This window comes from Corvus hawaiiensis, chromosome 19, assembly GCF_020740725.1.
Source record: "Corvus hawaiiensis isolate bCorHaw1 chromosome 19, bCorHaw1.pri.cur, whole genome shotgun sequence".
NCBI classification, from domain to species: domain Eukaryota; kingdom Metazoa; phylum Chordata; class Aves; order Passeriformes; family Corvidae; genus Corvus; species Corvus hawaiiensis.
This window is the reverse complement of record NC_063231.1, coordinates 6,161,894-6,185,663: the sequence shown is the minus strand read 5'-3', so window position 1 is coordinate 6,185,663 and position 23,770 is coordinate 6,161,894. Positions and strand designations below refer to the sequence as shown.

Sequence of the window (23,770 nt, the reverse complement as noted above, 5' to 3'; positions counted from 1 at the left end):
CATTCCCTTGGCAACAAACTGTAATAATTTAGGAAATACTCAGGAAGTATCTAAGCAACAGAAGAGAACTTGAAAACATTTACTATATGACTAACTGCATCACAGTAATTGAATTTCCCTAAATCAAGAGGAAGAATTAAATTAATGGAGCAATAGTTTGACAAGTTTGGCTGCAGTTAATAGACATATGCAAAATCATTACTTAAGCATATTGTTAATTATGTTTGAATCAAGAATAAATTGAGTGATAGCTGTTAATTAGGCCTGTGTGCACAAGAAAATAAGTAATACCATTCCAGCAGGCTATAAATACTGTGTTTGCACAGTATGTAAATGTGTTTGCACAATGCTGGGAGTTGTGGGTGAGGGAACAGGAGAGCACGTGGGTGTGAGGCTAGAAGCAGGTGCCTTGCTCGCTTGGTTTCAGGTCAAAGTTGTTTTATTTAATTCAGATGAACGAACAGAGGCTCAGATTCTGCTGTCAGTTCACTCTGGGCCACTGATTTCCCCATTTTTAAATTAAACTTGCCAGTGAGAAAACCCAGAGAAGATTCATGATCCTGATGAAGTGCAATCTTCACACACAGGTTTAGAGAGCCAAGGATCTCAGTCCCACAGGAGCTGATGGCCCAGGCAGTGGGACCAGGGCTGGGTCATGAGGGGGTAGAATCTGCTAAATACCTTGGACCCTTACGTATTTTGCATCCTGCAGACTGTAGTAAAAAGCCATGTAGGTGTTCTGATGGCTTTAAAGTCGTTGATAAAGGAAAATACTTGGTTCTGAAGTAGATCAAATTGTATGAATTGTCTTTGTATCCCTCTAATTCACTCATGTCCACATCCAGATGTGTCCATAAAAAGCCCAGGAAATGAAAGGTGAACTTAGATTAACTGATTGGTTCTGTGAACCAAGCTGAACCATTCTTCTATTTCTGTGTGCAGATTTTTCTCAATTCAACAGTTCAGCTAAAAGGACAGAACTTGTGAAGGGGTTCTCTGGGACATCAGAGTAACCAGGTAGGTGAGCTGACCTAAACCTGATGTCAGCATCACAGCAATGGGAACAGGACAGCTCTGTAGTTGACATCACCTGTGAAAAAGGTTTTCGGAATTTTGCATTTAAATTGTTAAAATTTCAGCCTGGACTGGCTTGTGGTCAGTGTAACAGTAAATCAAAAAGTTACACACTTCTGTGCCTTCCTATGTCTTTTTACCAAATTCTGCTCAGTGGAATCTCCCTCACTGTAAGGGACCAGAGTCTTCCCACTGCCAGTTACAAAAATGCCCCCGAGGTGTCCTGGCCAACATTTCTCCAGTAAGTTATACTTGAAAAATCTGAGGTACAGCTTGGCTGGACAAAATAAAACAAGCTTAAATACACAGATGGGCTGGTATCAGCCTTGGCAATGCACTCATGGTAAAAACTGTCTCCTTTGATAAAGTTCACGTGGCCAAACCACAGCATTAGACCTAAAAAGCAAGGCCTTCACCTCAGTGGACCTCCCTGCCTGTGCAAGAGAAGGCAGGGTGCAAATTAAACCTCCTGGGCCAGCTCCTTTCCATCTCCCGTAACAGGAGAGACAGGACTAGCAGCATAATTTGAAAAGCAGCAAAATTTAGTTACTGTAAGGCAGTGCTTGGATTTAGTTCTGAAGTTCCTGAGACTCTGCTATCAGAGCTGCCACACTCCAGCAACACATGAAAACTGGACCAAGGGGGAAAAAGGAAAGCTTTGGCAAGCACTGGCTCCACATTACGGAATGATTTGTTTTTGAAACATGCGAACAATTTAAGATAAATGGAATCCAAAGCACTTGTAGTAGTGTTTCAAGTAGATATTTAATCACTTCTGCAGAATATCTTCTGCACTACATTATTAAACAAAGAGAGCCAGAAGCCTCATGTCATCAAACATACTGATGGAAATGACCCATAAGAAACTATGACAGAGCTTTTTATTGTGTGTGTGGGCAGACTAAATGGGTAAATGGGCACTCATAACCATTTTGATCTCATACAAGAAAGCTCAGAAACTTCAGTTCCCACTAGTCAGTGGGACATTAAAATTCTTTAAGTTTCTAAAAACTAGGTCTTCAGTCTAGGGTAGAAGAGATCTTCCATGATACAATAATAAAGATATTAATCATGAATGAAGTAGTGCCAAACAGCAGTTATCATAGGCAAGAAAATGTTGAAAGCCATCTAAATTTCTCACAAATTACCATGCCTGAATGCACTTCTTTGCCTTCTTCTGATAGGAAGTATTTCTAATGTCTGTAATTTAGTTCTTACTATTTTTGCTGCTTCTCATTACATGGGTAGAAGAAAATTAGAGGTTATCATTAAATTGCACAAGTTACAATTTAAAGGAAATGCCAGTCAGTATGAAAGTAGTTTAAAAACCGAACAGCCGTTGATAGCTAAATTATTATATGGAAACAGTCTATCTGTGGAGAAAAGACAGTTTCCTCCTCCCTGGTGCCACCAGACGCTCGCTCCCTTTCACTTAGGACTTCTTTTCTCCTGTCTCATTCCTGACCTTTGTCAAGTGCTCATTGAAGGTGAGGTTTGCATTTATCCCCCCACTGGGCTCCCATCTGTTTCTGAATCATCTGAGACCCAGACACCCTCCTGGTCACCAACCTGACATGGGCAGGTTTTGTCTGCACTTTGCTCTTCACTGCAACCACTGGCAGCCTGGAACTCTTGAATAAGTCAGGAAAAGTGAGCAGATTTGAGATGCCCCACTCAAGACATTCCATGGACAGGGTTCAGATGCTGGGATGTTTTTTTCTCTGTTCAGGTGACCACAAAACAGGTTCAAGGTCATGTTTATGTCACCTCCAGTAGGGAGGGATGTCACATGTGCTCTGATCAGTCTCGACACACCCAGTGAAGGCCGTGTTTGTCTTTTGAACCCAGGAACTCAACCTGAGAACAGCAGAAGCTACTGGGGTTTCAAAAGAGTGATGGTTCCCAAGCCACCTACTGCTACTTTGAAAATCTGGACAAAAAAGCCAAGTGCATCCAAAATATCTGTTACTATCTGTTAAGGTATGATTGATAATAAACATCAGAAATTCAAAGGGCTCACGTACACATTAATATAAGGAAAACAAGATACATATAAGCAGCTATCCTTGGTTCTTTTCATTTTTTGGCCACTCCAAATTATTCCAAACTCTCAAGAAGCACAGTGAAATAATGAGTGGCTCAAGAAATATATGGAGGGATTCTTTTTTTACTGACTTTTACTGTTTTCATGTCATATTTCCAGATTTTTCTCATATATCCATTGGAAACAAGCACTTCTTTTAATACAGAGAAGGCTTCCTTTTTTGTAAATCCACTTCTTAGACCAAACTGCAGGACTTGGAGCAATTACAGGAGCTGGGAAGCTGTGTTACCATCACACTGAAAATCAGGCTTGTACACTGAGGCAGTGATCAAAAATTAACAAAATTCCTATTTTTACTCCAGATATTACTAGGAAAATTTCCCCATAGAAGAGGGCTTAACTTTAAAATAAAAATCTGAGAAAGGATGTGAAAAACCCCTTATATATAAAGCACAGCTTCCATAATTGTAATTGGTAAAGTGAGGGAAAAGCACTCAACCCCAAGCAGAGATCTGTCTTTTCCCAAAAACCAACCAAGCTCCACACAACTGAATTAACTACACATGAGAAAAGAAAGTAATCTAAAGACTGAAGGAAAAAGTAGTAAAAAACTGTAGGATATGTTTAAAGTCAAATAAAAGGAAACATAACTATGCTTTGAAAGCCTTCAATAAAAATGTATTCAAAGAAATCAGAAGGAAAGTAGGATCCTGATTAAGCAATGTTAATTAATAATAATGGATAGGTCTCTTCAGGAGGAAAACAACCTACAGTTAAATAATGAAGTTCAATTAGTAATTACTATCCAGTGTTTCTAAATATCGTGCTGCCTTGGAAATGCAGATTCATGGATTCTGATCCCTCATACCCTGAGGTAAATAGACAGTAACTGCAGCAAAATTATGTGGACTCAGCCAGCCATAACTGAAAGCAGAATTTGGCTGTAATCTATGACTGGTAATTCCCACTGAGTTGATTATGCTATTTCAAGCTCAATCAATGATGTGCTAAAAGAAGAGCCCCTATAAAAATGTCAGTGCAAACAAAAGGGAAGATTAGGATGATTTCCCAAGTGTTGATGGAGTTCCTGGTGCTCCAGATGCTCCTCAGCTAAACAGCTAAAGGCTTTTCCTGGCTACCTGTAAAGGGATTTCTGAAGAACAAATATTCTGCTGCAAATGTCATTAAATTGCCTAGATTACAGGTGTTTTGAAGGCACTGTCCAGGATGCTCTCTCACCCTGGCAAGTCATAGTTTTCCACCTCTTTGTTGTGAATGGCACCACACCTAAGGATAGTAACAGCATCTGGGGGAATGTTTCCAGAAGATGTGCCAACTGCATGCCAGGTCTCCATGCTGCTGCCTGCTGGAAGAGCTTCCCTAACCTCAAGAGGGAAGTGGATGAAGTAACAGGAGATTGGAACTGGGCACATCTCTGTATTGCAGACTCCAGCATCTTGCCCAGACATGCCCAAAGATGGCTTCTGAAAACTGTCCAGCCACAGCAGCCTCTCCATGGTTATTTTAAGTATTGTTTTCCAGTTCATATTTTATCCACAACACAGTTAAAATCCAAAACAAGGCACCAACTTAACCAGCCCAGATAAAATGTCAGCAATAGAATTATGATGACCAAGAAAGAGAAATCAGAATACTTAAAAAATGATTCTGCTCTCTGCCTTTGAAACTCCTCTCCATCTATGGCAAACCTTTTCCTAACTACAGGACCTTGGGTGAGACACCACACTGCTCCAAATATCAGAAGTTTTGGGTTGCTGGACGAGGATCTTGCTGTGAGAAGTGTGCTTTTCAGATGTCTTTGAAATCCCCTGCACATCCCTCCACATCCCCATCCATGCTGCTGCCCACACACAGAGTGATGTCAGATTTTTCCACCTCTGCTCTCGCACTGGGTGGTTCCCCAGATATGAACTGAATCTCAGTGAGTGGAGATGAGGAATTTGCTTTGAAAGCACACCCGGGAGCTGAACTGACATTCTGAAGTAGATGCACATTTTCAGAACTCCGGATGATTTTATAGGACTGAGTTGTGAACACATGCACATATTTTTGCTGGAAATATTGACTTGCTGCTTGTAGCCATTAGAAAGTCTAACCAGTGCAATCATGGCAGCTGCAGGTGATTATACAGTTACCAATAGGTTATTAAATCTCCTCAAAATCAATGACTGATCTCCTGGAAATGGATTTAAAAAGCTGGGGAGGTGCATAAACAGCCAGGGGAATTATACAGAAGCCATCCGATATTTTTTAAAAATCTAATTAAAGTAATTTCACCCCACCGAGACTGTAATAGCAGGGATGTCAGAGACAGAGCAGTAATTTCCTTCCTGTTGATTTCTGGGATGTAATTGGAAGAGGCAGGTATTTTTAGTCCATCCTAAAAAAATAGTTTATAAGTAAAGCTTTACCAGTGCTCGGGGAGAAGAATCTAAACAACATTTTAATGCCTTGTTTTGCTGCACACTCTATTCACGTGTTTCAGCAGTAAGTAGATGGTTAATAGCAGTAAAGATGGGCTGGTCTGTGCTGTGGATTTTTACCAGGCTGTGCTGAATTTTCCATGAACCTGTCAATACAGCACACAACGTCACCATTCTGGAGCTCCTCACAGACATAAATCAGCAAGACATTCCCTCATCATTTACTGCAGCGGTAATATTTTGTCTGGTATTAACTAAATTCTGCTCCTGTTTATGCCCTGTTGGTTTTGCTTTCAGAACATTTCAGGCATGTTGTTGCTGCTGTGTCTGGTTCTGCTCTCAGAAATAGAGCAGCACCATTAATTTAAACCGTGGTGTTCTGGCTTTCTCCATGTCTGAGGACACGCACAAGGGCTGGGAGTTCAAAGAATGGAATCCCCGCCTCCAAATAAATACAAAATCCCTACTGACTTCCTTCTGGGATTTTACAGCTGCAAAGAAGATGGGATGGTAAAGCATAACATGAAAAATGGCTTAATTTTGCCTGGTGCATCTTTTTCAAGACTTGAACCAGAAACCTGTTGTAGTTTTGGTGTCTTTGTGAAGACAATGACAGAATGGGACCTGAACTGGTAAGAAGTGAGAAATGGCTTGATTCAACTGCCAGGCTGGTTTTCAGACAAAGCCTCTAATGTTGTGAGGAATGTGGTCTTTCTGAAACACCATGTAATGATGCAGGTATTAAATTGAAAATATACTTTGCAGAAACTAGAAAAAAAACTTCTGCTCTTACCTGAATCATGTTAAAAACACAATCAAGTAGCAAGATTTCACCAGGTTTTAACTGTCTCTCTTTTGGGTTGGCCACATCTAGTAACATACCAGATGCACTTTATCTTTGAACAAAATGAGCTTTCCAGCTTGTTGTCAAAGTACCCTTGGCTGTGCTCTAGCCCTTATTCCAGAAGAAAAATTTGGGTTTTGTGTTTTAAAAGTCACCTTCTCTCCATTGCATTAATCTGCCAAAGTCAGACAGCTGCAGTTAAACTCACTCCCTCAATTTATCACACACACATGCAAACACAGAGCCTTTCTCTCTCTCTCCCTCACACTACTCCAGCTGGCTTATTTATGGCAAGTAATACGTTTTCCTTTACATTTAAATCTGTGTTTTAATTTTGGTTCACTCTCTCTCAAAAGCAGAAGCCTATAGTCTCCCTAGCCCTAATTTTTGTTCCATTTGCCTCTAAACTGCAGGGTAGATATTCAATGTTATGATAAAGGGAAGCACTTAAAGAAAAATTCCTGTCAAAAGTCTTATTTTTCAGAAGTAAAAGCTAATACACAGTTCTGAGAGAAACACTGCAGTTGCAATCCTGTGCACATAATGCAACTATTTATCATTGTCAGGCACTTTTAACTGGATGATTCAAGATTTACTTCATTGTTTCAAGACACTTAAAAGAAGATAAAGGAGAAAACATTTGATAAAAGATGATCCCATATGTTATAAATAATTACTTCTCTAGTGTCACCATAAAGTATCTTATAATAATGAAGCAAGGTGAATAATTCACACTATTTTCTATCAGCTTGAAAAACTGGATAATTTTTTAGGAGCGGAAGTGAACGATAAATTTCAGTCCCAAATGAGCAGCACTGCAGAAAGCCTCCAACCCTTATGCAAACACCTACATGAGTAAGGGAAATAAGAGCCAAGCCTAGTGAACGTTGCCATTCTCTGTTCTCACATGTTATGTCAAACCAGTATCACTGTAACACTTACTGGTAGGGTGTGCTCCACCAGTTTAATAATTTTTAAAGTCTGCTCAAGCCATTTTCAAATACCTCTAAAGTGGTTTATCAGTTCTGTTAGAATAATAATTATTATTGCAATGACAACTGAGTTACTGCAGCAGCAATCAACCAGTTTGCTCCCACGTTCTAAACTTGTGCTTTATTTTTCCATGGAGGGTTTCTTCCCTCAGAGAAGTTGTGGCTGCCTTAAGTTCTTCAAGAAATTTGTAGATTTGTTACTGCATTCAGTAGCACATACATTTCTTGTAAAATACACTGTGGGTGCAACTAAATAGAGGTAGAGGCTGAATCTCTGCTATTTCCTTGTCAGACAGGATGACACAGTGTATGGAAAGCTCAGAGGTTAACACTCTAATAAAATTCAAGTCAACCTCAGTGATTTGGTCAGATGCATTGTCTACTAGGTTTGGGTAACTCTATCCAGAAATAGCCTATTTGTTGGAATAATGAGTATTCATATCAGTGTCCTTGTGAATTGTTAAATACAGACATGAAACTGCATGGGAAAGGAGCCTAAGGAAGGAAAATTCCTCCCTATTTTAATAATATTTTCAGGATTAAAACCCAAATAGGGAAAAATAGCCTATTAACAGTGAAGTGATTGTCTACAGAATTAAAATTCAAATCCAGGTATTCGAACATTTATTACTCTTTTAGCCCCTTCCAATAGCTTAAGGATTACCTTTCTCCAACTAAAAAAACAATTAAAAAACGGAATTAGAAAAAACCTCTCAGATTCTAAACTTGCACAACAACTATTCTGTCATGACAAAAAAGCCCTTGACACCACGGTGCAATGGACAGGAAAAAAGATTATGGCTGTGGTAGTTGGCAGTGGTGGCACAAAAGCAGGTCTTGGTCACCAAACATGCCAGCTGCAGTTTGACATGTACAAGTGGCTTTCCCAGTAGGGAAAAAGGGTTTTCAATGCCAAATGGGTTCCTAAGAATGTGATTCCTCCTTGTAGCTTTGGAATATTTCTGCTGTAATCTGGCTGGAGCTGCAGGGGGCAGGTGAAAGAAGGCCATGGCAACTGGGGGAGGACAACAGGCTCCTCTACCTTCTCACTGGCACAGAAAACTGGATTTTATTCTTAATATTTAGCAGTTTTCCATGTAGCTGCAGATTATACCTGCTTCCCTCTTCGTGTCTGAGGGCTGCTTATCTTTGTGTCACACATGGGCTGGAGGAGGGATGGGGACAATTGGGATTTTTCTGGTACCACCAGGACACTCCTGTGAATCCACAGCAGCTGAGCCCAAGCCAGGAGCCTCCAGCTCCAGCCAGGCTGTTTAATGGCCAGCACATAAAGCTGCACACCAGGAGCTCTCCAGTTCTAATGTTACATCCATGGCTCTGTCATTGAGCATTATTTGGGTTAATAGGAGCATGAGCTGACCGCTGACTTCTCACAGATTTGGATGCAAACCCTTTCCTCAGGGCCTGTCAACAGCTCAGTGCACAACTTCATCAATTCTCCCCTTTCTAACAGCTTGGTTTCGCTTGCAAATTGCATCCAAGTTGAGGGTTTTTTTGCTGAAAAAGAAGCCTCATTTCCTTGGCATTAGGCAAAAAAAGTTTTCAAGTTTCCTTTGGAAATTAAAGGTGGAAGTGGCTTGCTTGAGATGAATTCTCTAGGTCTTGGCTCAGTTACAGAAACAATTCCAGGAGAAACAGCCTCCTCCCATCCCAAATCAACACTCTTCAGTAGGAAAACAATTCTGTACAAACAGCAGCCTGGCAACTGCCAGGAGTGAAATCCTGGCTCTGCTGAAGAAAAAGAGACTTCTACCATGGATTTCAGTGCAGCCAAATTTTCTTTCCAGGTCATTTGAATCCCTGTCTCACAGCTGGTTGCCCAGGTCTAGAAGCACCAGGGAATGGGTTCTGGCAGTCAGATGCTGCTGGAATACTGGAATCCCCACGCCTGCGTGCTGCATTTCCTCGGCCAAAGCTGGTCTGAGGCAGCAGCAGCTGCAGGCTGGCACTGCAGAGACATTTCCTGGGCAGAAAAGGGATTTTTCAGGTTTATGTGCAGTGCCAATCTGCAGTTACGGCTGATGGAGCCCCAGCACAGCTCAGTGTGCTGATGAACATCCCATCTGTGGGATTTTTGAGGAAACACCAGGTTCTGGTATTTAACTGACAGTAAAGGTAAACACAACTGCTCACTGCTCTGCTTAGTGACTATGGCATAAAAGAATGTCTTCATGGTAGGAGATTCTAGCAGGCTTCATGTTGATTAGTTCTATAATCAGTCAGTGACTTTTCATTCATTTTTCAGCAAGAGAACTGGTCAGTGTTAGGCCAAGAAAGTCAACGAGTCTTCTGTTGCTTTCAGCTCTTCATGGTGTTAGAATTTCTAACCAGCTTTATGGGTATCAAAACTGAGTTTTGCAAAGAAGCCTGAGGAATTTAGACATCACTGAACTTCAGGAGGGATTTGACGCCCAATTTTTAAAAAAATCTACCCAAATCTACCTTCACATATGAATTTTTCTGACTTAGAAGTAATGAGAAACACAGGCATCTCTTTTATCCTAAGAATAGAGTTTTATTATATCCTTGAATCAACAATATACGAAGCATCAGGACAGACCTGATCACTTCAGTGGATGTTCTCCAAACCATAAAGAGTATTTCCAACATAATTATTTCTTCTGCAGTATTTTCTCCTTTTGGACTTCACATCTAATTCACAAATCTTTCTTTCATACTGATATATTATCCTTCTTCACCTGAGGAAAACACCACCCTGACTTGTGTGCTACGACTAACATCAGTCACTTACAGATGTTCATTAGTTTTCCTTCCCTCATCATCTTTCTTGGCATTAAAAATACTGTCCCATTGTTCTGCAGCAAAAAAGTACATTTAGGATATTCATACACACACGGATACATGTTCACCTTGTGACTGCTCTATATGGAATACCATGAGGAATAAAAATATTTTTCAATCATCTTCAGCCCAAACCCTTAGAAAAGATTTAAGGAAATGTGTGTGGGTGATCAAGCTACTACTGCAAGAGTCTGGAATGACTGTGTTTTGAATTTGTATGGATTTTTTGTTGCTACCTTTCAAGTTCAGAAGCTCTTCCACAGTGCAAAGTCTTTAAATTTAGGACAGGGTTTGTATTTTTTCTTTGAAAACTCTTCAGAAAACAGGAATTGGAATGATCTCATGTTTCCATGTTAGGAAGTTTATGAAAAAATAATTTTTCCTTTATGTTCCACTTTGTTTGATGAGTTCTTGTGGATGATCTTGACAAATCACAGATTTTCTGCTCCAGAGCTTGCAACAGAAACCCATTTATCATAGAAAGAATTTAATCTTCAATGTAGTTGGATTCAGCCCTGCACTGGGCCTTTCCCTTCTTACTCACCCCTTGCCTGCAGCTTCTCTTTACAGCTGTTTAGAACTGAATGAATAAGCATGAAGAAAAGAAAAAAGCACCTTGTCCAAATGTGAAGTTATTGTTACAGCCTGGTTTCAGCTGCAGAGTCCTTGCAATGCATTAGGATTTCTGCTCTGCTGCTGAGTTTGGAGGGTTGGGATGAGTTTAGACATGGGAGTGAGAGGTGACTCAATGCTGTGCCAGGAGAATTGTTTGTGCTCATTTAGCCATCCCTGACTCCAGTCCTGGCTCATTAGCTGCTTGGTTGCCACTGAATTTCAATTAGGGAATGGTCCCCAGCACCATCAGGGACTTCTGACCCTCGCTCAGCCTAAATTGTCAGGCTCAAAGACACAGGTCACCTGTGCCTGGGCTGCTGTGGCAGCTCTGGGCACCTCGATGCATCCTCAAGTGCATTTTAACATTCTCCTTCTCGTGGACTTGTGGAGATGCAGAGTGAGCTGCCTTTATTTACTGGGTCCCTGGAGTGATTTGGGAATGAACTGCATTAAGAAGTTGCTGATGCCTTGTGGGAAATCTCTGAAACACATTTTGTTTGGAATCAATTCTTTATGTGCCCCATAGCATATTTTCTCTGTCTCTTTTCTTTTGCACTGGAATCCTTATGAGAGATTGGGGGCAAGATTTCCATTACTGTCTCATCTCAGACTGAATTTCCATGTTTAAGTATATGCTGTTTGAAGCAGCAATTAATGCAAACTCTATTCCCCAGAAAGAAGAGGATGGGATTTTTTCTCAGGGAGGATCAACAAAAAATAAGGGAGAGGTATTTGCTCAAAAATTTGGTTAACTTGCCTGATGAGGGTGCAAGAGGGATTTAACAGAATGAGAGATCTTTTCCCCTCCTATCCTAGCTGGAAATTTTCTAAGCAGGTCTTTTGTTTCTCCTCAGGATGACCTGAGAGGGTTTGAAACCAATGCCATGTTCTGCAGTATTAAGTATGACAGGAGAAGTGGCATCACTTAATTTATTTTAGTTTTAATTTTTTTTACAACACAGATAGCATAGCACACACAGTAAGTGCATTGGTTATTTTGGGACTCCACCATCTCCCATTTCACTGCTGTCATCTCAGTTTGCCAGCAAAAGAGTATTTTAATAAGAATGAGCCAAGAATATTGGCCAGGATCCAGGACAATACTTGAATCTATCTATGATTCTATGAATTCTTCCTTTTTCACATGACTACAAACCCTGCAGATATGGTCAGACAAGCTCTGTCTGCAATTACACATGAGCAAGTGTATTTCCCATAGATTATACTTTGAATTACTGCCTGAAAATATTAGTTCTCTTCAGTGTAATGCGTGAGAGGAATCAGGTGCCCACAGCAGCATTTCTTTGTCGTCAGAACATGGGGTTGGGGCAGCGGTTTGGCAGCCACCAGCCTGGCCCCCTCTCCACAAGGGCTGGTCAGGAAAATGATATCATTGATGTAATTAAATTACAGAATCAGTAAGATACATTTAAATTTGGATTAAATCCTTACCACTTATGTTTCATTTCAGAGGTGAAACTCTGTTGGTCTCTTCCAACCCAAGCCATTCTGTAATTCTATGATAATGACTACAGAGTGACACATAGAACTGCAATTTCTTAACTTTTGGTTAACAGTGACCACTGCAGTTGCCACTGCATGTATTTCTGAAAATGAAACTTTAATGATGAAGGAAAGCCTTCACTTGCATGAAATACACAAAAGAATAATGATAATTTTTTAATGACGGAATTTATGTTCTAGGATTAGATCCCAGTCCTAAATAAAGCTGGATAATGCCAGTGATTTGTATGTAATTAAAAGGCAAAAGATCTTCTCCTCCTCCTCCAATGGTTATTAGAGCAAATCCCAGGTGGGAGCTGGAGTACCAGCACTTGGCTCTTTGCAACTGAAAAGTCTAATAAAGAACTGCTTTATCCTGCATTTGTACAGAGTTTCATGAAGCTGAACTGAAATCTCAAGTAGCTTTATGTTTGTTCAAAAATACCACACAATGTTTAAAGGTGTTTTACCAGGACTAAGCTGCCTCTGTTGCCTAATACTGGGCAATAGCTCCCATTGGAGCTACTACTGAAATAAGACCGTTTTCTAAAATAAATGAAGAAAGAAATGCATAAAAGACATTAAAGCATATGAAGCTAAACAGTTTATTATTGTTGGAGTATTACTTATATAGGTGATTGCCCAGGATTGCCTCTTAAGGATTTATTCCTTCATTTTGAGGATGCTCAGTACCGTAAGTGTTATTTTGTGTTTAATAACAAATGCCTAAAGCCACTGGGGGACCAATTTGCAGAGCTACTGCAGTGATTTTCTCCCCATCCTGGTTTTATAAGGATGCTGTTCAGATGGAGTGAAGTATAGCAGTGTCAAATTCAGAAAACTCTTATTTTCCATAAGTTACATAAAATCCCTTTTTAGCCACTGCTTTTACTCACTGAGCACTTCTGCTAAAAATATTTACTGTTTTCAAACCATTACACTGCAGAAGTGTAAATGACAATTTTGAATCATTCACTTGCAATTAATTCCATCTTTTAATTCCATTTTTTAAAAAAAGGTTAAGAGGCTCCAGTGGTCAGAAGTATTAATTTTATTTATACATATATGTCAGAGCCTTTCCAGAACATGGCAAGTGCAAGGACCTCATCCCCTATGATCAATACTCAGGAGTTAAAACAAGCACTCCAGTGGTACTGAGAACACATCATAATTTAATATTTTGAAAACTTTTCATTAATAGGCAGATTGTAGGAACAAAAATAGGGATGTAAAATCAGTGTAGCATTAAAAAAAAAAAAAAAAAAAGACTGTCAGAGAAAAAATCACCTTTGGTTTCAGAGCACAGAGGAGACAAGGAGGGTGAGTGAGGGAGAAGTGGCAGCAGGAGTGCCCCCTCTCTCTGGAGCTACCAGGGAGACCAGGGAGAACTCTCTTGGAACAAAGAGCAGGTGCTTCACACTCATTATTTTATTTTCATATCGTTATTTTGAAGCAATATGAGCCCTCCCAGCATGTGGCATTGCCTTTTCTTTATTGCTATTACTACAGATCTTTGCACAGAATTCAAGTGGGAAACTTGCAGAAATGTTTTAATGACTCTGAAACAAAGGAACTTTCTCCAAAATCCCAGGGATTTTGCAGCTGGGGCTGCACCATGTTCCAAACGTGGCCAGGTTTTACTGCTCCTGTGTTGTCTCCAAAGCACATCGGCCTGTTTGTTGTCAGGCACATCCTCCAGAATCCTCATTTTCTGCTGGCTCCCAACTGCCCATACTGTGCAACAGATTCCAGACCAGTGCACTGAACCCAGAAAAATGACACCAGCAATTATTTCTATCCTTTCACTCTGCTTTTTACTACCTTTGGATGTGATTCATGCTTTCATTTTGTTTTTACATCTTCAGGTATTTTCTTTGGCATGACTTACTTAGTTGCTATTTTAGAAAAATAGAATGGCAACATGGTTTTTGAGGTTATAAAAAACTATGCACAGTGAGAAGCCAGAAATAGGAGGCCAGGAAAAAAAATCTTAAATACTATCTCATTTTAGAGTCCTGAATATTACCTTCAGTCAGAAGCACCAAGGCAAGACACCAGTGGCTTATGTTTTTCAAATAACTGTTTTGAAGCAGGTCTTCACAGAAGAATAGTTTACAAATTTTTACTGATTATTTATGATAAATGTTAAGTGGTTTTTATCTCAGCAGGAACTCACTCTTAACAGTTACTGTAGCATAATGTAAAATAATATTACAGTTTGCTGGTATTAATCTAACTTGATTATTCTAAGTATTTCATATTTTATTGGTATGCTGGATTGCAAAAAATGCAGTATAATTTAATTTTTATGATCATACGTGCAGAAAACACTGGAGGCATTAAAATGATGAAAGAAGAGTTATGCTAATACCACAAAAAAGGATGCAAAAATGATTTATGTTACTTTCTTCTCCTATTTGCAGTTCATTAAGTCACTGTCTTCTTGTAATGACCAAACGAAAATTAAAGAACTTCAGAGAAGAACTTTAGGTTCAAGCATCATTAGAGGAAGAGAAATGGGTTCTTTGATGAACTTGACTGCAGAAATCTATAGAGCACAACTTAATAAGACTGCACATTGATCTCTGATGCTAGAAGGCAGACCTATGATTGAACAAATCTTTTTAATGCATATTTTTCCTTTAAAAAGCAGCATATGATGCATGAGAATGATTTATTTTTAATATACTTCCAGTTTATAATGTAATATGGTACGCTGCACTTGCTTTTTTACTCACTGGAAACTGAAATCTAGAAAAAAATAGGTACCTCTGAGGTTGTGTATCTCCTTTTACTCTATGTATTATGGAGGATTCATGACTCTGGGAAATGGGATATTGTTTCTAACTAATGAACTCCCAATTCACTCAAAAAAGCATCATTTAAATTCCTTTGAAACATGAAACATGAGTTAAAGTTAGTCAATAACTGTAGATGGTAAACATATCTTCAACCTATTTGCTGTCTTTTCTGCAAGAGGAGTTTTTCAACAACTTAATGAGATGGTAGATTGAATTCCACTCAGATATTTGAAATGCCTCTGATTTTGTAAGGTTACTGCAAGGCTGTAATTCATAAAATCTAATTCATAGAATCTGATCCTCTGGAAAGAATAGTAAGAACTTGCATGTAACACTACAGTGCAGTGAAGTAGTCATTCTGCTCCAACAACTTCCATTAGTGCTCAGGAGGAAAAAAGCCTAAATCTAAATTCCAAAAGGAATACAGAAGGTTAGAATGGGAATCTAAAAGGTTAAAAGGAGGGTTTTTTCTCTCCTATTGAAATAACAAAGATTAATATCCCTTCTCTACCTAAAACTTTCTGTGCTAATAGATCCTAACTTATGCCTCATACTTAACACAAAGTTTTCGTACACTTTTATTCCAGAAGGATCCCATGGTTCCAACCCCTTTCTAAAGAAGCGGAATTCTAGGGCTGTATTCCACAACTTCCACTTGTTTCTTCCACTTACAAAAATATGATGTGCTAAACAGCAATAGCAAATTTTAACATTTCCCTTCCTTTTGGTGTTCAGGGGTCAACACTCTTGGAGTATCTTGACACTACTCCAGTTCACTTTTTTTTGGTTGGATTGGCTGTCAGTGCAGACATGGAAGTTGGAGCCAAATGTCACTGTAAAAGAGCTATACCAGGACAGGATGGAGCTTTCTGAGCCTCCAGGAGTTTGCTGTAGTTCCATGTCATGCATGAAGAAAAACCCTCCAGCACTTCAAGGTATTTCTGAAGGATACTCTCCCTTTTCTCCCACGAAACTGTTATTGCTGGTCGAATAAACTCACAGGGAATTAAAAGAGTACTTCTAAAATTACCAGCTTCTTTTTCACTTTCTCCAGTTTCCCCTTATTTTATCTGCTGCTGAACTTGCCTGTTCAACAGAGCAATCCCTTCTCAGCGTAAACCAATACTGCCTCAGCAGCAAAGCTGCTGGGTATTAAATACAGGATGATGGAGATAATTTTTAATCAGGTTAATGTGCTTTAATTACTGTAAATTAGATTTTATTTCTCTAAGCAAGCAAACGGAATTATTTGAGCTATTTAAAACAGGAACTCTTTAAACAGTCCAAGTCATTCAGAAAACAGATAAGCATTTTCATCTTTGTTCTGATGTGACAGTAACCTTATGCCTTGAGAATTATTTTTCTGAGAAAATAGGTCTCACAAATGCCATGAAATTGAATTTAATGCTCGTTGATACCAAGCCTCCTAAAATCATAAAGAAACAAAGATTAAGCATGAAAAAAAAAACCAACCCCAAAGTGACTTACTCATAGGGAAAATTCAGTTCTTAAAACAATAAATCCTGCCTGGGAGCCCCTCTTCTATCTTTTCATGGGATAAAGCTCTGTAAGCAGTACATTATCCTCATGTCAAGGGAATTAAGATTCCCTTGACTGGATCTCTGCACCCCTGCACCCTCTTAAATTGTACCTGAGTTCAGAAAATGCACTTCCCACGACAAATTTTTGTGCCAGCCAAGGCACATATAATGAGCAAAGTGAGTTTATCTGGAATCATCTCAACAGCTGCAATTTCCAACAACATGAAAACACTTTGCAAAAGGCACTGCTGATCTGCCAGTGACAGATTTTACCCGGAAATACCCTACACTTAAGAGTTTTTTGTCCAAATTAGATGTTGAAAAGAGATTTTTTCCCCCTCAAAACAGTTATTCAAAGCTTGCCTAAATGTAAGACTAATAAAGCCTGCCCCTTAATTTCAAGCTAAGGGCCACATAATGGACATGAAAAACCAATGTGTGATGGGTCTGTGTGACAGAAGGCATGACAAGCACCTTGTCACAGCTTCATACAGAAATCAGATGGAAAGGTTTCACATCTGGATAATGGGAAGTCTTGATGTGTGGCAAGCAAGACTTTGTCTTCCAGCTAAAGTAATTCTAAGTCTCAGTTTTATGCTCTCTCTTTTGTTTTACAAATGGAAATAACGGGTAACACTCTGAAGGTACAGCAAACGGGATGCCCTAGCAGCTTTCTTAATTGCTCAAGACTCTTTCAGACTTAAATTTATTTGGCACAGTGTTAAATGAACCTTTGGAATATAAACAGGATGGGAGCAGAGAGGACTTTAAAGCTCTTACATCATTCAAAACAAATGTAAAACAAAGTGCAAGGAGGAAGACAAAGTGATTTATAAACTGAGAAATTACTCTTCAGTTGTTTGATTTTTGCCTGGATTCTGATAATCAGTAGTGTTGCCTTTGTTTCCCTTCTTCTTCCCTTCACCCCCACCCCTTTGGTTTTGGGGAATGAGTAAAAAGATTCTATGAAAATCCCTCCATTTACAGTAAGTCTGAGGATGTGAAAACTTCAGGAAACTTCTCCTACTTTCTGTGTAAACCTCCTGACAGGCAGAAATGCTGAGAAGAGACCCTGCAGTGGAGCCACTTTCAGAGCTCTACTATAAAGAGATTGCAGGGATGCTCTTGGCCTCAGGTGGATGTTGGTGCTGTTGTGAATAACTGGACTTGAGACAGAGTTAGCTGAAATCACACAGTTACTAAGGGGAACGCAAGAAGCAAATATTGAGGAGGCCCAGAAACTCTGGCAAGCTGAACAGAGTTTTTGTTTTCACTTTGGCAATGATGCATCGAGGAGTATCTGGAGTATTTCATATCTGGGCTGAAGAGCACGTGAAATCAATAGACAGACTGTAAGATTCTCTTGATCCTCTTGTATGTTTAAATATTAAAACCTTCACTATCTTGAGGGAAGGAACTCTGCCTCACGAGCCCTCTCTGTGATCCTGGGATTCCATTTCACTGCTGAGAGTGACAATGACAAAGCTTTCCTTCCTCTGTCCTTCCCCTCCCTCCATCCTCGTGGTGTGTTTGGAGCTCTCTTGTTATATTTCTGACTTATGTTTTGTTAACGGATTTTCTGAATGTTACTCATGATCAACTGAATTTGAAAGAATACAGTATTTGTATTGCATAATAAAAGAGAGGATAATTTTTATAGGTTTTATATGTTAGGTAATCAGCTTCACAGATGATCAAAGATTAACTTTAAATGGATGCTGCTAAGAAAGATCTTCAGTCTTAAATCAGCTTTTCTGCTTTAAACCTTTCTCTTTAATCCTCAGCTTCAAGTAATTTTATCAATAGATAAAATTGGAAAATATTTTAAACTACAGAAGAATAATATAATCAGATGAGCCTCAATGCTATCTTTTCTTTTCTTGGGATAACTGTAAGAAAGCATAAATACTTTGTCTTCTTATAAGCTTCACTGTACATCAGCAGCGATGTAAAATTATTAATAAAAAAAATCTGGATAATTTTAAAAACCAAACTGAATCAACCTAAGGCCTTTTTCTCAGTTACATAATATTTCAGAGAGATTTCTATGTCAGGATTTAAGGCCAGGCTGTACAGTCCCAGCAGCACACGTGTGCAGGACTCATTAGGGCTGCAATGACCACGTCCTGCACTGTGCTCATGGGAATGCACCTGGGCTGGAATGGGGGGTAGCAAAGAGAACCAGTTCCACCAGTTACTTTGTCTGCAGCATAAATACTTCTGCAGTGGCATAAATAGCACACAAATGAAGGCTAAAAGGTATTTTTCTGAAAAGATGGTTTGTGTAATCTACTTTTTTCTGAGTAATCTTATTTTTGCTGTTTAATACCTAATTATCTTGCTTTATAGTCTTCTCTACCATTACACTTAGGGGAGAGCAAAGGGTACCTACAGTGTAAAATTTGTTCACTCATCTTTTTTGACTAGACTGCTTCTGGAAATGCCCATCTCTCTGCATTGATGCAGCCTCAGTGAAACTCAACACTTCCAATCACAGGAGCTGAATCCCACTTTAGGAATCAGATCATTAAATCAGCTGCACTGGTACAAATCTGGAGTACTCTGAGCTGCATTGCTCAGTTTATGCTGAGTGACCCAAGCCAATCCCAACCTCAGCACACTTCAATTAACTCCAAATACCCAGCTTAGTAAGGAAACTTTAAAACCAGATTTGATATGAAAACATTCCCCAACATCATTGCCAATTGGTGCAGTATCATATCCATAATAATGAATAATAAATGCAATAACAGTAAAATGCTATCACTACTGAAAAAAAGAAAAATCCACATAAAATGAGAAAAACTGCTTGTAGGAAGTGTAGTGAAAGGAAAGAAAATAGCCTGGATTTGGAAAATATTTTATGCCAATTTTAATTACTTTTAGCCTTGCTGACAGCAACTAAAAGGTAAACAGTTTTCAAATTAAAATGTCATCTTTAAAACCTCAGTATTCTTGTATATCAGATAGGGAGATCTGATTTTACTGGTATTTAAATTGGGTTTGCAGAGATATTACTCCACTATTTCCAATGCAGTTACTCCTGACTTGTAGAGTGTAGGAGAGAATACAATCTTACACTCTTTGTTTTGACAGTGTGCATATTTTTCCATGCAATTTAAATAATCAAATCCATTTTCCTCCTTACGCATCGGTCACATCTCATGAAGTTGGTAAATACTTCACAACTCCAGTAAACAGCAGAAGTGGGGTTTGGAAGAAAAACTACACATAATCATTAAAAAGACAGAGCATAAAAAACTACCAGAGCTGCAGGGCAGCAGTAATGTTCCAGACAAATTCTACATTTGTATTCAGCAATAAAAGTAAAACCAGACAGAAACTGTCACACCCTGTGCTATGGAGGCTCAACCTGCAAAATCAAACTGCAAAGAAATGCATAGAGAGGGTTATAAACTGCTTCTGTGTCCTGGGTTGCAGTGTATTCTATTCCCATCCTCATGAGCTGTTGAAATCAGGTGAGGCAGTGTTTCCTTACCTCCTCCCCCCAGACTATCTTGCTGTTAATGGCCCATCATTGTCCTGCCGCCTGACTCACAGATAACTCCCTCCGGACCATCTTCTGTTAATGAGCCTAATCAACACTTGGCCTCATGACTCATTACCCCATTGTGAGATGCTCCACCCAGAGGGAGGAACCAAGCATCCCGTCGTGGATATAATCTGAGACTCTGAACACCAGAGACAGCCTTTCCATTGGATTTCCAGAGGATAGGAGCTACACAGCCACCACTGGAGACCTTCTGAGGAAGAGCAGACCCTTTTCTACAGGATCACAGCTTCAGAGGACTGCAGCCACCATTCTACCAGACTGCTACCACCACCCTGACTAACAGGTGCCAGGTTGTATCCTGACTCTGTCAGTTTGAACCAGGGTTTTCTTTTAGCTTTTCCTTTTCTTTAATTTCCCCATTAAATAGTTATTCTGACTTGGTGCCTCCCACTGGTTTGTTTTACTAGTACATTCTGGAATGTCATTAATAAGAACAAAAATTGCTCTGAAAAAGGCTACAGAGCCCACTTAAACATTTTAGGTTAAAACATTTGAGTGTTACAAGCCCTTTGTTTCTAGGAAGAACAAATAAAGTGGGGCTGAGAGAAATTCCTGACTGAAAAATAAATGCCCTGTGTTGTGTCTGTCAGACACTGACAGGTACCAGTTGATGAAGACTTGATATAGTGAGAGAGCAACTTAATATTTCAGCTGAATATTTTTAACCTCATATAATAACAAACTTAAGGAGCACCACTGACAAGAAAAGGAATAAGAAAAGGAAGCCCCCAGAGGAGTGGGGGCTTCCTCTCAAGGCCATAGTGCCTTTTGGGTACACGAGGAAAAAAAGATCAGCTTGCAAGACTTCTTCAGGATGTTCCTCACAGAACAGTTTGCCCAGCTCAGTTTTGAGACTCTCAAGTACTAAGAGCATCAACTGTTTCATGTGGGAGATTCCTTCATAGCCTAGTAGCTCTCACTGTTGGAAAGTTTTTCCTGTTATTCAGCCTCAATTTTCTATTTATTTCTTCCCATAATTCTAGTTATATGGTTCTTATAGCTCAGCAGTGTAATCCAGGATCACAGTCTTAGTCTTTCCTTTTACAGTTTTACTGCCTTCTCATAATTTACAGCCTTCAAAGCTCTCTAAGGAGATACTCAAGTGGCCAATTGGAGAAGAGGAGGAATTTCCATGCCTTGGGACTGTTAGCTGAGGGGAGATAACCTGTGATACATTAATCCTCTGAGAAGGATGCAGTGACAGGCACAGGATCTGCTATCCTGCCTTTATAACCCTGCCCATGGGTAGCATGATTTTTTTTTGTTAGAATACAAATCTAGGGCTAAATTGGACTCTGGTTCCCCTTTTCTGAGCTGTAGATGAACATCCCAGGAACAAAAACACTTAGCAGCAGTACCTGGAGCTATTGGGATGGCTCAGAGCAGACAAGTAACATTTCATTTGACTTAAACTTGAATCAGCATTTGAAACAAACTCAGGTGCTCAGAAAGTTTTAAATTCCCCCTCATAACTTTCAGTGTGGGGATTTTTCTTTATCTTGTCCCACCCATCCAGTGTCAACTGATGAAATCACAGAAACAATAAAGGTGCCATGGCAGCAGTTTTCATTTATTGCTGGTGTTTGAATTCCATGTCGATGGTGCAGAGTATGTTGGACTACAAGGAAATACAAACAAAAGCAGAATGGTAGCAATTATTCATTCTGCTGGCAAAGTATAAAAAATCAGGCATTAAAACCAAAGAGCTGTAAAGATTCTTGGCAGAACTTGTATGTTTTTCTGAAGTTTGCATTATCACACGAGCTGGAGACTAAACAAGTCTACACCATGTCACATTGGTCTCACTCACCCTCTGCATGCGGGTTTTACCCTTTCCATCAACAACAAAGTCTTCCTTAATAGAAACCTAGATTAATTATTAATGCTATGTGAGTAAATAAAAATGGAAATGGGCTCCTTTTTTCAGACCTAACATTTTTAGCCTAACACTAAACCCCTGGTACTCTAGCACTTTATTCATTAAAGTTTTATATGGTTCCAGTGCATGTTTCAAGCATTCTGTACTCAGCCATACTTAAAAAGCAAATAAGATAACAAAGTTAAAAACAGTCCAATAAAAATCCAGTTCTTTTTAAACAAAGAGCTAAGAAAATGTCAGTGAAGATAAGCTACACTTTTTGCTTATTAAAGCCAGATTTGATTTTAACCTGTTTAGACTTTGGCCTTTTTGACCTGAACAATTTGGTCTGGGGCCAATTTCTAACTGGAAGAGAAAAACCTACAGATTCAGCCAGACAACACATTGTCACTCAGCTTTTCCAAAGCTCCAAACCTGTGTGCTCCCATCAGCAGTTTATTTCCCACTGAATCTTCCCAGCACTGCTGTTATTCTGCACTGCAAAACTCACCTGCCAGCTCTGAGGATGTCAGCCCTGAGCAGGGCTTCCTCCCTGCCTTGGTCCTGCTGTGCATCCCCTTCCCTCTCCCCTTCCTGCCACAAAAAAACATTGCCATCAGGTATCCACACTCTTCAGGGTAATAAAATCAGCATTACTGCTTTGATGCCTGTATTTTACAGCTCTGTGGAGCAGGTGCAGCCTGGAAACAATGGTGCTGTATCCCAGGAAGTTGTGATGCTTGCTCCTCCTCTGTTGCATTATCTGGACTAATTTGCTCTGAGGATGCAGGAGGAGACAGAAGGAGTGGGCAGAGCTGAGAAATATTTGCTTCTATTTTAACCCTCCTAAGATGGTAGATTGCCCCAGTTTAGGAATTTCTGAGAATCTCAAAAGGTCCTCCCATAAAAAAACCTAATCATCCATAAAGCTTCCAGTTCAAAACATGATGTAAGGACAGGCCTTGTGTTCCTTACTTGCGAGAGTGAATGGGAAAAATTGGGCAAAACCAGTTTTGGACAGCTTTTTCTCACATATTTCCCTCTTTTACCCACAACTCCAAAGGAGATAACGTGACCCTTAGATTTCAATCAGGCTTCCCAGGGTATGTTTGTGTTGTTTCCAGGTGAGAACCCTCCCAGCGTATCAAACTAAAACTTCTGGGTGTTTTGTTTAGCCCAAAAGAAGCTATGGGACTCAAATTAGGCCAAGCAGCAGCCTACTTAAGGAGCCTGACTGCAGGGGGTTTGTGAAAATGGACCAAATATTGCTGTTAGGTCTGTAAATCTCCACTATACAACCCCTGAACTTTGTTTTAATTTTTGATGATGTATTTGTGGCCTCCACAAAGCAGCTGCTCACTGTTTGTGTTTCTCCTGTGCCTGGGGATTGCTGACATGGATTGGGCATCACTGTTATTAAGCCAGGTGTTATGAAATATGTAAAGCTATTTCCCAAAGAGAATTGCTTCCATCAGCTTTTTTTTTTTTCTAAACAACTGTTGTAATCCTTCCTGTAGCTATCTGCCATCTCAGCTCACTCTGGAAATGCATTTCTCAAGCTGATGCTTCAGACAGCTTTAACGGGTGCCAGCAGATGAGCACAAAGAACAGAGGACAGAGGTCACAGAATTGAAAATTTTACTTTTTCTTCTATTAC

The 23,770-nt window shown here is 39.6% G+C and overlaps 1 protein-coding gene and 1 long non-coding RNA gene across 2 annotated transcripts in view; one reads left to right on the top strand and one right to left on the bottom strand.

The window, feature by feature from the left end:
* Positions 1-23,770, bottom strand: part of CA10 (carbonic anhydrase 10) — a 188,317-nt gene that overhangs the window by 59,328 nt on the left and 105,219 nt on the right. The window lies entirely within an intron of this gene.
* The window catches only part of LOC125335748, a 104,122-nt gene that overhangs the window by 47,431 nt on the left and 32,921 nt on the right, over positions 1-23,770 (top strand). The window lies entirely within an intron of this gene.